Raw genomic sequence first — 11400 nt, 5'->3', positions numbered from 1 at the left:
CATTTAGCAGAGCACATCTGGTTACAGCACACATGACTTCCTGGAGAGAGGCTGTCCCTGGAAATGGTGGGTAAGCACCCCTGGCTGTGAACTGGAAGGTTTGGTACTTTCTTATCAAATCAAGCTTCCCATTATTTCGAACAACACCTTCATTATGACTTGGTGCTTTAAGCAAATGATATCTACTCAGGATATCTGGATAATGAAATCAACAGATTCAAGAAGTTTTAGCTCAGAGTAGTCCTAGATGCACACGGTCATAGTCCAAAACACATCTGTAAACATATTTTTGTAGATTCTTCCATAGCCATTACGTAAACTAAGTTATAAAAACACGCATTGCTCGTGCTCGCTTTGGCAGCACATATACTAAAATTGGAATGATACAGAGAAGATTAGCATGGCCCCGGCGCAAGAATGACACGCAAAAAAACACGCTTTGTGATCACATTTACCTTTGACCATGAAGAACAAGAGCCTAGATTTCAGACATCACTTTTTAATTTGATTTCCAAATGAAGTAAGCATTATTATTATTTTTTTAAAAATCCATCTTCAAATTTTCACCCTTGCGGTCTAGCACTTCTTGGCAACAGCACTATGACCATCTCCACCAGCAAACCCTTCCAGAGATTTAGAATAAATAGGTTGTGCTGCAAGAGATAAAGTAGTCCATAAAACATGACCCATGCCCGAAGAGATCACAGTCCCATAAACGCAAGATGTGAAAAGTGCTAGATAAAGTACAAGGTATGTGGGACCTGAGAGGAGGCTGGGTTGAGATGCACTTGCTAAGTTGCTCAGCAGAAAGGAATGGACAATGTTGGATGTGTGTGGGCATCTTTCATAGGCTGACTACTCACAGCAAGTGCAGGTGGCAGCTTGGCTAAAACTGGTTGGAGTAGGACATGGCTCCTGCTACTGACTTGTGTTGCGTTAGATGAAATATGTGCCCTCCTGAGTCCTCAGTTTCCTCATGCTACCTTTGCTTTGGATTTGAAACTGGTGGAATAAACAACTCGTGTTTCATTCCTTCTTTCCCCTGGCTCCAATGAGATGACAGAGCAGCAGCAAGTAGGATATGGGACCCAAATGAGTGATTTTTGCAAAATCCCTTCCTCTTAAGGACAAAATTATTTATAGTAATGATTGTAATTTCTTTGACTTGTTCCTTAACTGGAAACTTAACATATAAACAAAAATTTTGATTTAAGATATTATAATAATGTTTTCTGTCCAAATTAAATTTTCACTTATAAAAAATATGACAAGTCTGCATTTTTCTCTGAATGTCACCATTACATATGTAAATATAAACACAAATAAAATTTTAGTTGTTCAATGGCATGAGATCACTGAAGTAGTATTAAATTAAGTTTCTGCACCTTTTAATCACAGGGTTATCATTGTTTACTTCAGATCCTGTATTTTCATTCCAGAAACATGTCACTCTACAGAAATTAAAGATACAGAGGGCTGGTGCAATAGCCTAGTAGCTAAATCCTTGCCCTGCACACACCAGAATCCCATATGAAAGCCAAGTCATGCCCCATTTGCTCCATTTCTCTTCTAGCTCCCCACTTGTGGCTTGGAAACGCAGTTGAGGGTGGCCAAAAGTCTTTGGACCATACACCCATGTGGGAGACCCAGAAGAAGCTCCTGGCTCCTGGCTTCAGATGGGCTCAGCGACTGTTGCGATCACTTGGGGAGTGAACCAGTGAACAAAAGATCTTTCTTTCTGCCTCTCCTTCTCTCTGTAAATATGCCTTTCCAATAAAATTAATATTTTTTAAAAGAAATTAAAGATACAAACAGTGTCAAGAGTGAGTTTACAGGACTCTAACACTTTACAAACTCCTCATGAAGCAAGAATAATGTAGCCAGGTCCATGTGTATTAGGTTTACTATATAATTAGGGGATTCCAAAGTTAATTTCCCTATAGAATTTAGCATTTGTTAGAGAATTCGTATAAAAAGGATCTTTTTTGAAATGTACATATGTGTTAATAAAACTCAACAATAAACAAGGCGAATGTTTAGGATTTGGAGTTTTAGAAAAGGTGTCGGGCCCGGCGGCGTGGCCTAGCAGCTAAAGTCCTCACCTTGAACACGCCGCGGGATCCCATATGGGCGCCGGTTCTAATCCCGGCAGCTCCACTTTCCATCCAGCTCCCTGCTTGTGGCCTGGGAAAGCAGTTGAGGACGGCCCAAAGCCTTCGGACCCTGCACCCATGTGGGAGACCCGGAAGAGGTTCCTGGTTCTTGGCTTCAGATCAGCATAGCACCAGCCGGTGCGCTCACTTGGGGAGTGAATCATCGGACAGAAGATCTTCCTCTCTGTCTCTCCTTCTCTGTGTATATCTAACTTTGTAATAAAAATAAATAAATCTTAAAAAAAAAGAAAAGGTGTCCTGAAGTGTAGAATAATTTAACACTGACCTTGGTAATCATAAAAGCAGACCTTCTCTCAGTTTGTTTTATTGTTTCCTTAGATTCTTTACTAGTGTCATGTTTTCCTATTATTTACACCTGGAGTACAGCCTTGCAACTGCAATGGCCCATCTTAGTTTGTTGCTGCAGTGGAGTGTACAAGGACACAAAACCATAGAAATTTCCAGAACGGGAGTAAGCATTATTTGTAAATGTTCTGGGAATGAGTGTTCGGTGCAGTGGTTAAAGCAGCACCCCAGACACCAGCCTTCCAGATCGGAGTGCCAAGGCTGCAGTTCCAGCTCTCCTGCCCAATGCTGCCCTACTATTGCACACTGTTGGCCAGCCCACAGAGCTCCTTCTACACTCACCAGTCTCACACAGCAGTAGCGTGTTCCCGGGAGGAAGGCACGGGGGTGCCACTAAACAAATCAGGTCATTTGGGAGAAGTTTGAGTTCACAGGAGAGCTGGAAGCCCAGGGTAGGGTATCTTCATTCCAGTTCAGCAAAAATAGTGATAAAACAGCCTGTCTGAGGTCAATTCTGCCATTCAACTTCTTTGGTTACTGTAGAGTTTTTAAAATAAATACATTTCAAAAAAATAAAAAAACCTCTTGTTACTCTTCATTTTCTAAGAAACGCATTCTGTAAGGAAGTTGATCTCAAATTCCAGTTGTCATCTCCTGGAGTCACAGCAGTGAGAGGGGGGCAAAAGGGGTGTCCGAAGTGCAGAGGACACCCCGTGATCTGGCAACAGCCATCAACATGGTCTTTCCTTCTTAAAAGCGAATTCCAATCAGGAATTCTCTGCAGAAGCTTGCAGAGAGCCAGCTGTACAGAAAAAAAGTAGTAGATTTAAAGAAAGAACTTACTGAGATGCAAACAGTAGCTATCCATAAAAACATTTCATCAAGAGAATTTTCAAGAATAGCCTCAGAGAGGTGCAAGACGAGGGTTCCTGGTGAAAGAACAGGTGGCCATAGAGGATGCAGTCACAGAGCAAGACAGTTCATGGAAAAAAAAAGGTTTAAGCACTATTTTTTAGTGTTTATTTTATTTGAAAAAACAGATGGACAGAGACAACTCCCATATGCTGTTCACTGCTCAGACACTCAAAGCAGCCAGAGCTGGACCAGGCCCATCAAGTCCCTCCTAGGGATGGCAAGAATTCAGGTACCTGAGCCATCACGTACTTCCTCCCAGGATGTATACTGACAGGTAGCTGGTATCAAGCTCACACTCAGATCCACACACTCTGATAAAGAGTGTATATCTCCTGAATAGAGTCGCAAATGCTGTGCCAAGCACCCACCAAGGAAAGAAAATATTTAATGTAAGAACTGAAAGAAGTTTATAAAAAAAATTCAGTAATACAAGTCAGAGACAGAGACAGAGATAGACAATATGGAAGGAAAAGTTATACCTTTAACCCAAAAATGTTTCATTTGCCTTGAACTATGGTACTCAATAGGTAATTAATAGTATTAATATGCAAGAATGATACTCTGCAGAAAAACTTCAACAATCTGATTATCCAAAGTTCCACACTTTATTATCCTAGACTTACAGAATATTTCTGGTACGAAATGAAGGGGTGGGAACGTACAGGCGAACAGTTTTTGAGCAGCATTGGATTCAGATCCAAAATGTGACAACATGTTCCGGCAGATTTAAAGGGAACCCCAGAAGACAAAGCCGCAAGTTCAGGTGTTTGACAACCAGACAGTTTTCTTGTGTGTATTTGGACTGGACTTCTATGAAAAATTCTATTTGCAAAGGAGTTGTTTGGTAGAACACAAGGCTAAGTCCAGCAGAGCCAATACTGCTGCATCCGGTTTAGCGGATCCTTGTAAAGCGTGTGTCCCTTGTCTAGCCAGAAAACGCTGAAGGCTGCACAGTGTGGAAAAATCAGGCTGCCAGTGTGAGCTTCAGCCCCTCCTCCGTTGTCCCAAGCATCTTGGAGGGCACCCAAACTCGCAGTTTAGCAGAACAAAAGCTCTGTGGTAAAGCAGAGTCCCTCTCCTGAGAAGGGTTTATCCTCCATCTGTTGTATCTTAAGCATGCTCTTTGGAAATCTCACCCAATATCCCGAAGAGCTTACTCTAAGATCACATATGGTACTCTTCCTGCGAGGAGCGAGGAGACATTCCATTTCTCTCTCTCTTATTATATTTCCATTGCTGTTTTAACACCTCATCTAGATGGATATCCTGGGCTGCTACTCAGCTGGCCAAGCCTATCATCTGGCTCAGTGTGCTTAACAGAAATGTTTGATAACCACGAATCAAAACCAAAGCTCTCATGTGCCTGCCACTCAGGGAAACGAATTCTAGAAGACAAAATCAATTACCAAGGTTATTTGTTTTCCCGTTATATCCAATGCTACTTTTATGCGATAGTTTCACTTGGATTTGTTTTTCTTGTCAAATTGATATCAGTTACCTTGGTTAAAGATCATTGTTTGGATCCCTTTTTAAATTCCTGCAATATAACGTCAAGAATAAACATATCCAATATGTGCTTGTTGACAAATCCCTTCAAACTAGTTTTTAAAAGTAAAAATCCCCACCTTTAAGCAGTATGCAACTGGATGGAACGGTCCAATATTTCTTTTATGTATTTATTTTTTTGCTTCTCTTTGTATTATTACTATCATTTTATGATATAGTTCCATAGGCCCTTGCACTTCCCGTACCCTCTCCTCAAGACCCGTATATTATTACTAAAGTATAGTTTTTCAGAAACAATCGTATGCCCATCATTGCAAGCATAGACAATGGCAGAGGGTCCAGCATCCTATTGTCAAGATATAGTGAACAGTTTCATTAGGAGTCCATCTTTGATCTGTAAGTAGAGATACATACTGCATTGTATCCTCACATCTGGATATGAGAGTCTTCACTACACAGTTACTATACATCCCCTTAAATGAAAAGCCACGAAACAAAATCAACAACAGGATGAAAACAAGAAATTAGAAACTCCATGAAGTTAAATAACATGTTACTGAATGACTAATATGTCGCTGAAGAAATGAAAAAGAAAATCAAAAATCTTGAAGAAAATGGTGCTTCTGTATGATCTATAAGTCAATGAAGAAATTAATGAGAAAGAACGTGTTTTGAAGAGATGAAACTAAAATATACAGACCAAAATCCATGAGATAGTTTACACTGTTCTTTGTTGGTGAGATATGTCTCTGTAGGCAACAAATAGATTGGTTTTGTTTTTTAATCCAGTCTGCTTATCTATGTTTGATTGATGAGTTTAAGCCATTTACATTCAAGGTTAATATAAATGGGTGGTAATTTGGTCCTGTCATTTTAGCAATGGGTTGTTCATTGATTTAGTCTTCTGTTGTCATTTTACTGGGTTGTTCTTCACATTTGCCTTTGGTTTTGGTAGGTGCTATTCCTCTTCTCTGTCAGGAGAATGTCTTGAACTATCATTTGTAGGGCAGGTTTTGAAGAGGCACATTCTTTTAACTTTTATTTGTTGTTGAAGAATTTTATTTCACTTTCAAAGACAAAGGAAAGCTTGGCTGGGTACATTATCCTGGGCCAACAACTTTTCTTTTAGAATCTGGACTGTGTCAATCCATTCTCTTCTGGTCTGTAGTTTCCTGTGAATTTAACTGGCATTCCTTTATATTTCAATTGATTTTACTTTCATGTGCACATTTAACGATCTTTTCCATATGTTCGATTGAAGAGAGCTTAATGATCATGTGTCATGATGAAGATCACTTTTGTTCAACCCTGTTGGGTGTTCTGTGCCTCTCCTGGATGTTGTTTCGCAATTCCTTCCCTAGATAAGGAATTTTCCCCTTATTATTTCATTAAATATATGTATAAAACCAGTTTCTCTTTCTGTACCTTCTGAAACTCCCATAACTCTCATAGTTGACCTTTTAATAGTGTCTTTCAATTCTTAGAAACTCTTTTTTAGCTTAACCCAGCTCTGCTTCCAGCTTTTTGTTTATTTCCCCTGGTGATAGGAAATAGCTTCCAATTCTGAGATTCTTCTTCTGCCTCCTTCATTCTATCTTGGAGACGCTCCACTGTACTTATAATTTGCTGCACTGTATGCTTACTTTCCAATATGCCAGCTTTTATTTGATTCATTTCCTGTGTGACATATTCCTTAAATTCCTTGAACTCCTGTATTATGTTTCTCATTGTTGATAAGAAGCTTTATAACAAGTGTTTTATGAATTTTTTATCTCCCATTTTCTCAATGTATTCCTCAGTTAACTCTGAGGTTGACAAATATTTTTGCTCCTTTGCAGGGAAGTCTTCAGTAATATCCATTGTGCCTCTATCTCTTCTTTTGCTCTTGGTCACTGTACTTCTGCTTAGCAGATTTTTCTCCTTGGGGCAGGTTTCTAAGCTATGTTACCAACAGTTCTATAGCTCAGCTTTACTTATTGTGGTTGGTACACAGCTGTTTGCTTGCAGGCACTTGTGCCATTCCCTCCAGAGAATTCCAGGTCTGTGTTTCTATGCTAGACTTCCACCATGGTCTCCATAACCCCAACTCTTGGCTCACCACACTCCACCTCCTGTGATTCTGTGCTGAGGCTTCACCATTGTCTGTAAAACCTTCCCCCACTTCCAGTTTGAGCAGTTCCCATGATTAGAGAGATAGCAGGAGTCCGATATAGCTAGGTTGTTGAAGGTGCTGACTTGTCAGAACCTGTTGGCTGTTTGGTCTGGGGACCACACAGACCTGCTTTGACCCATGCAATGCCAAAGTCCGTACTATTTTCCTGTAGGACCAGTGCAATGTACTGAGCTCAGTGAGTTCACTCGCAGTTCAGCACATGCAGAGCTCACTAGTGTCCCAGCAGTGTTAAAGCTTTTGCCACACTATACAAAATGGCACCTAATGTGCCACTACTAAAGTTCTTGATCTGCTGGCCATCAAGTCTGAGGGCTACCTGGACCTATCGTGGGTGAAACCTGTAGGATGCCACATTATTGCAGTTCACTGGGCCATAAGTGAGTTCACTCCCAGTTCAGTGTATGTGCAGTCCTGTCCCATAGCCTTTGTCTCCCTACACAAAATGGTGCCTGATTCAGCCCTAGAGGGTGGACTGGGTTGTGAATTCCACCCTGTTCCCGCACTGCCTGTCTGAGATCTGCTGCTCTATCTCTGCTCCTAGTTAAATCAAACAGGCCAGCAGCATAGGCAGTTCTTCATCTGGGTTCACCTGCTGAGCTCCCAGTGAATGTCCCTTCCCACCTTGTTGCTGGTGGAGTTTTGACAGCTGGTGCAGTTCAGATCACTGCTTGATGAATGCAGTCACTGCAACACCACACCATCGTGTCCGCTGCTTTCCTGTGTCTGTCAGTCTCCAGGTACTCCTCTGCTATTGTTCTGTCCTCTCCTATTTCCTGGAATGTACCCTCTCTGCTTCACACTGGCTAATGTTGGTACATCTGTTTAAATGTGTCCTTACCCTATTCCACCATCTTGATTCTCCCCAAACATTTCTTAAGTTAATGTTTTATTTAATATTTTGAGATAACATTTCTAATTTCATATAGTCAAAGGCTTGATGTACCACTAAATTAAGAGTTCAACAAATTAAAAAGTAAAAAGATCACAGTTCAGCAGAACTCTGGGTAAGTTCTATAAATAACAAACAAAAGATGCTTAACTTGACTCAAATACAGCAAACTTTAGCACAATCACAGATCATAAAACAATAGTAGTAAATACTTCTTTGGCTTAGATTTTTTTTTTTATTGGAAAGTTAGATTTGCAGAAAGAAGGAGAGACAGAGAGAAGGATCTTCCATTCACTGATTCACTTCCCAAGTAATCACAAACAGCCGGAGCTGAGCAGATCTAAAGCCAGGAACCAGGAGCTTCTTCCAGGTCTCCCACATGGGTGCAGGGTCCCAAGGCTTTGGGCAGTCCTTGATTGCATTCCCATTCCACAAGCAAGGAGCTAGATGGGAAGTGTTTAGCTAGAATGCAAACCAGCACCGATATGGGATCCTGGCACATGCAAGGCGAGGACTTTAGCCAATAGGCTATCATGCCGGGCCCAATAAATAATCCTTAACAATTTGCTTGGCAAACATTTAAGACAAAGTTTGACAAAACCCCATTTGCTGCAAAACTAGGAGAAAATAGAAAAAATAAAAATAATGTTTTTAAAGGCATAAGTCAATGACAGAAGCAAAAATGGCTAATTCATCCACATTTCCAGAGAGCAAAGATCCATGTAGGGCAAGTTGACAAGCAATGGTCATAATCTACTAAGTGGCATTTGCCTGATTTCCCAGACTTATCCAACTGATCATCTGAGATCTGTGCACTTTTCCATGTATGATTTACTTCTGTTAAACATTAAAAGAGCAAGTTGCTTGAGTCAGCAATCACAGACTTGTCTTTGGGGCCCTGGATAAAGGGGGCACATCTGAGAACAGCTTCGGTTTCATAATTCCTGCCCTATCATTTGTTCATCTTTTAACACTGCATTACAATGATTGCTTTCCCTGTGTATTAATCCTATCTGCATAAATAAACTGTAAATTCCCTGAACCTAAAAATATCTAATAGTTTCTAGTGTAGGGATTGAAACTCACATCACTGTTATTAGAAACTTACATTGGTACAGTCACCTTGGAATACTATTGTGGTAAACTACAACTGAACATATCTCCACACTGTGATTCTCTCTCTCTTTCTCTTTCCTCTCTCGAGACATATTACCATCAAAAGTAATGGACTAAACTGCCCTTAGGATATTTTATTTAAAGTAATCAAATATAGAAAAAACAATTGCTCACCAACAGTGTGAATAAATTGAAATTATTGCATAGGAATATAAAGAACAAGCCGTATGTGACAACGTGGATTAATCTCAAAGAGCTAGGTTTAGCAAAGAAAGTCTGTCAAAACAGCATAGAGATACTGAGCTCAGAAAGACACAAGGGACTCTCCTAGAGCCTCAAGTATTATTTATCTTTACCTGGAATATGTATCTCCATTGAGTGAACTCCAATGATATGTAAACTATACTGTATGTGTGATATTCCTTAAGAAATAAGCTTTTAAAAATAAAGGCAATAAAGGAGAAAATGATAACATTGTAATACATTTATTGTGGAGAATTTGGTTGCCTCTTGTGGAGAAGGCTAGAATTTCTTTCAGGATAGAGAAACAGTAAGTTCTAATCAAAGGAGATTTTGAATAGAGTTTTAGCAGAGCAGTATATCCATATAAGAAAATTGGCTTGAATAATTACCATTTTCCTAGACAAATCCAGACTGACACAGATACCTAGCTTATAATATCACCTTAGATTTGCACATGAGGCAACACATGAAAAAATAAGTAACAGTGCTTATCACAAGGCCAAGTTTATTTTCTTTATAAAGTGAATGAAATATGAAGGATTAGCTGATTAAAACATAGTAATAGATGAGTGGTTAGAGAAGAAAATTGAGTAGGGTCATGAAAGACAAGAATGGACAACTCAAATGCCAGAGAAAAGAAAAGTTAAAAAACTTGCCGTGTCTTAGTAACAGAATGGAGCAGAATGGAGAGCAAAGGAGAAAGAACGAGAGAGATTACAGAGCAAGCAGCAGGGAGCAGATCTTGCAGACCCTCACAGGCCTTAATAGGGTATACAAGAGGAATTGATTGGAAGTGTATTGCCAGAGAAATATGGTATGGTTTAGTACTCTGGCTGTAATCTAAGAATGGAAGAGAACTGTGAAGGGACTGTGAGAGAGCTGATGGTGGCTCGGGCTTGGAAGTGGGGATGTGGAGCAATACAAAGGGATACCACCGGACGGGCTCACAGACAGACAGCTGTGCAGAACAGAGGAACCTTTCACCAACATTCATCAAGCATGCAGCTCCCTGACTCCTCCTTCCAGCTTGCAGGTGTCTCCTCTTGCTCTCACTCTTCCATTACACCCACGATACCTTCTGGTGCTCCTCTCTTCCCCACACATTCTTTTGTATTTCCCAGATTTCACGTTTCTGTTCTCTGTTCCTTCCACACATTCCCCTGAGAGTGAAGCAGGGGCAACGTTTCTTCTACTGCCTCAGTTTAATTTAGATGTCTGTTTCAGGCCCCTCCCCTGAGAATGAGAGCTAATTACCAATTACACATCTATGCTTGAATTTCCCACAAGTGCTTCACACTCAGCAAATGAAAACTTCTTTGTCTCAAATTTCTTCTGTCCCCTCTCCTGTTTACTAGCATTGATATTGATCCAATCATTTTCCCAATATCTAATCAGTCACAATGTTCTCACTTTACCAACTGAATATCCCCTACAGATTTTCATCCCCATCGTTAGTTCCTTACTTCAGGCACTTCTACTACATAGATTGTTTAAAATACTCAAGCTATTTTGCTTGCTTCAGCTGTCTATTCAAGTCCAGTTTCTATTTTGTCCCTTTTTCACATATTAATTAACCCATTCACTTTTTCCTGTATTTAAAACCTCTATTAGTTCCATTGCCTGTGGGAAAACATACAAAGAATACCACACCTCTGTGCTCTGTACCCTGCTGTAACATTCTCCTCATCTCCCACAGCAGTTACAATAAATTATTTAGGTTCTATAAACATACCACATTGTTTTATGCCACTTCGAATGCTTTCCCCTCGTCCTCAGACGTGATGAATTTCTTCTGCTTTCCAAAGTTCTGATTTGTTCATTTCTGCTACACACAACTGTAACATAGTACAATAGTTAATTATTTCCCTTGTCCCATTCCACAGTCCCTATTTCTTTCGTATTCCTCCCATAAGTAATCATCTGTATGTGTTCTGGTAAATTGTGAGTCCTGCTTTTTAGTATTTATTCATTTTACTTACTTTAAAAGACACACACTTGGAGAGATAGAATTTGCCATACTGTTTCACTCCCTAAATATCCAAGATAGCCAGAGCTGGGCCAGGCCAAAGCCAGGAGCCTGGATCTCAATCCAGGTCTCC

At 40.2% G+C, this 11400-nt stretch overlaps 1 non-coding gene across 1 annotated transcript; it reads left to right on the top strand.

The window, feature by feature from the left end:
* Positions 1 to 345: 345 nt before the first annotated feature.
* LOC118760719 (U6 spliceosomal RNA) lies at positions 346 to 454 on the top strand. The gene has a single exon (XR_004996948.2). It is a non-coding gene; the product is annotated as a U6 spliceosomal RNA (small nuclear RNA).
* The last annotated feature ends 10946 nt before the right edge of the window (positions 455 to 11400 follow it).

This window comes from Ochotona princeps, chromosome 8, assembly GCF_030435755.1.
Source record: "Ochotona princeps isolate mOchPri1 chromosome 8, mOchPri1.hap1, whole genome shotgun sequence".
NCBI lineage: Eukaryota > Metazoa > Chordata > Mammalia > Lagomorpha > Ochotonidae > Ochotona > Ochotona princeps.
Note: the sequence above shows the minus strand (reverse complement) of the source record. Positions and strands in the feature narration are given on the sequence as shown.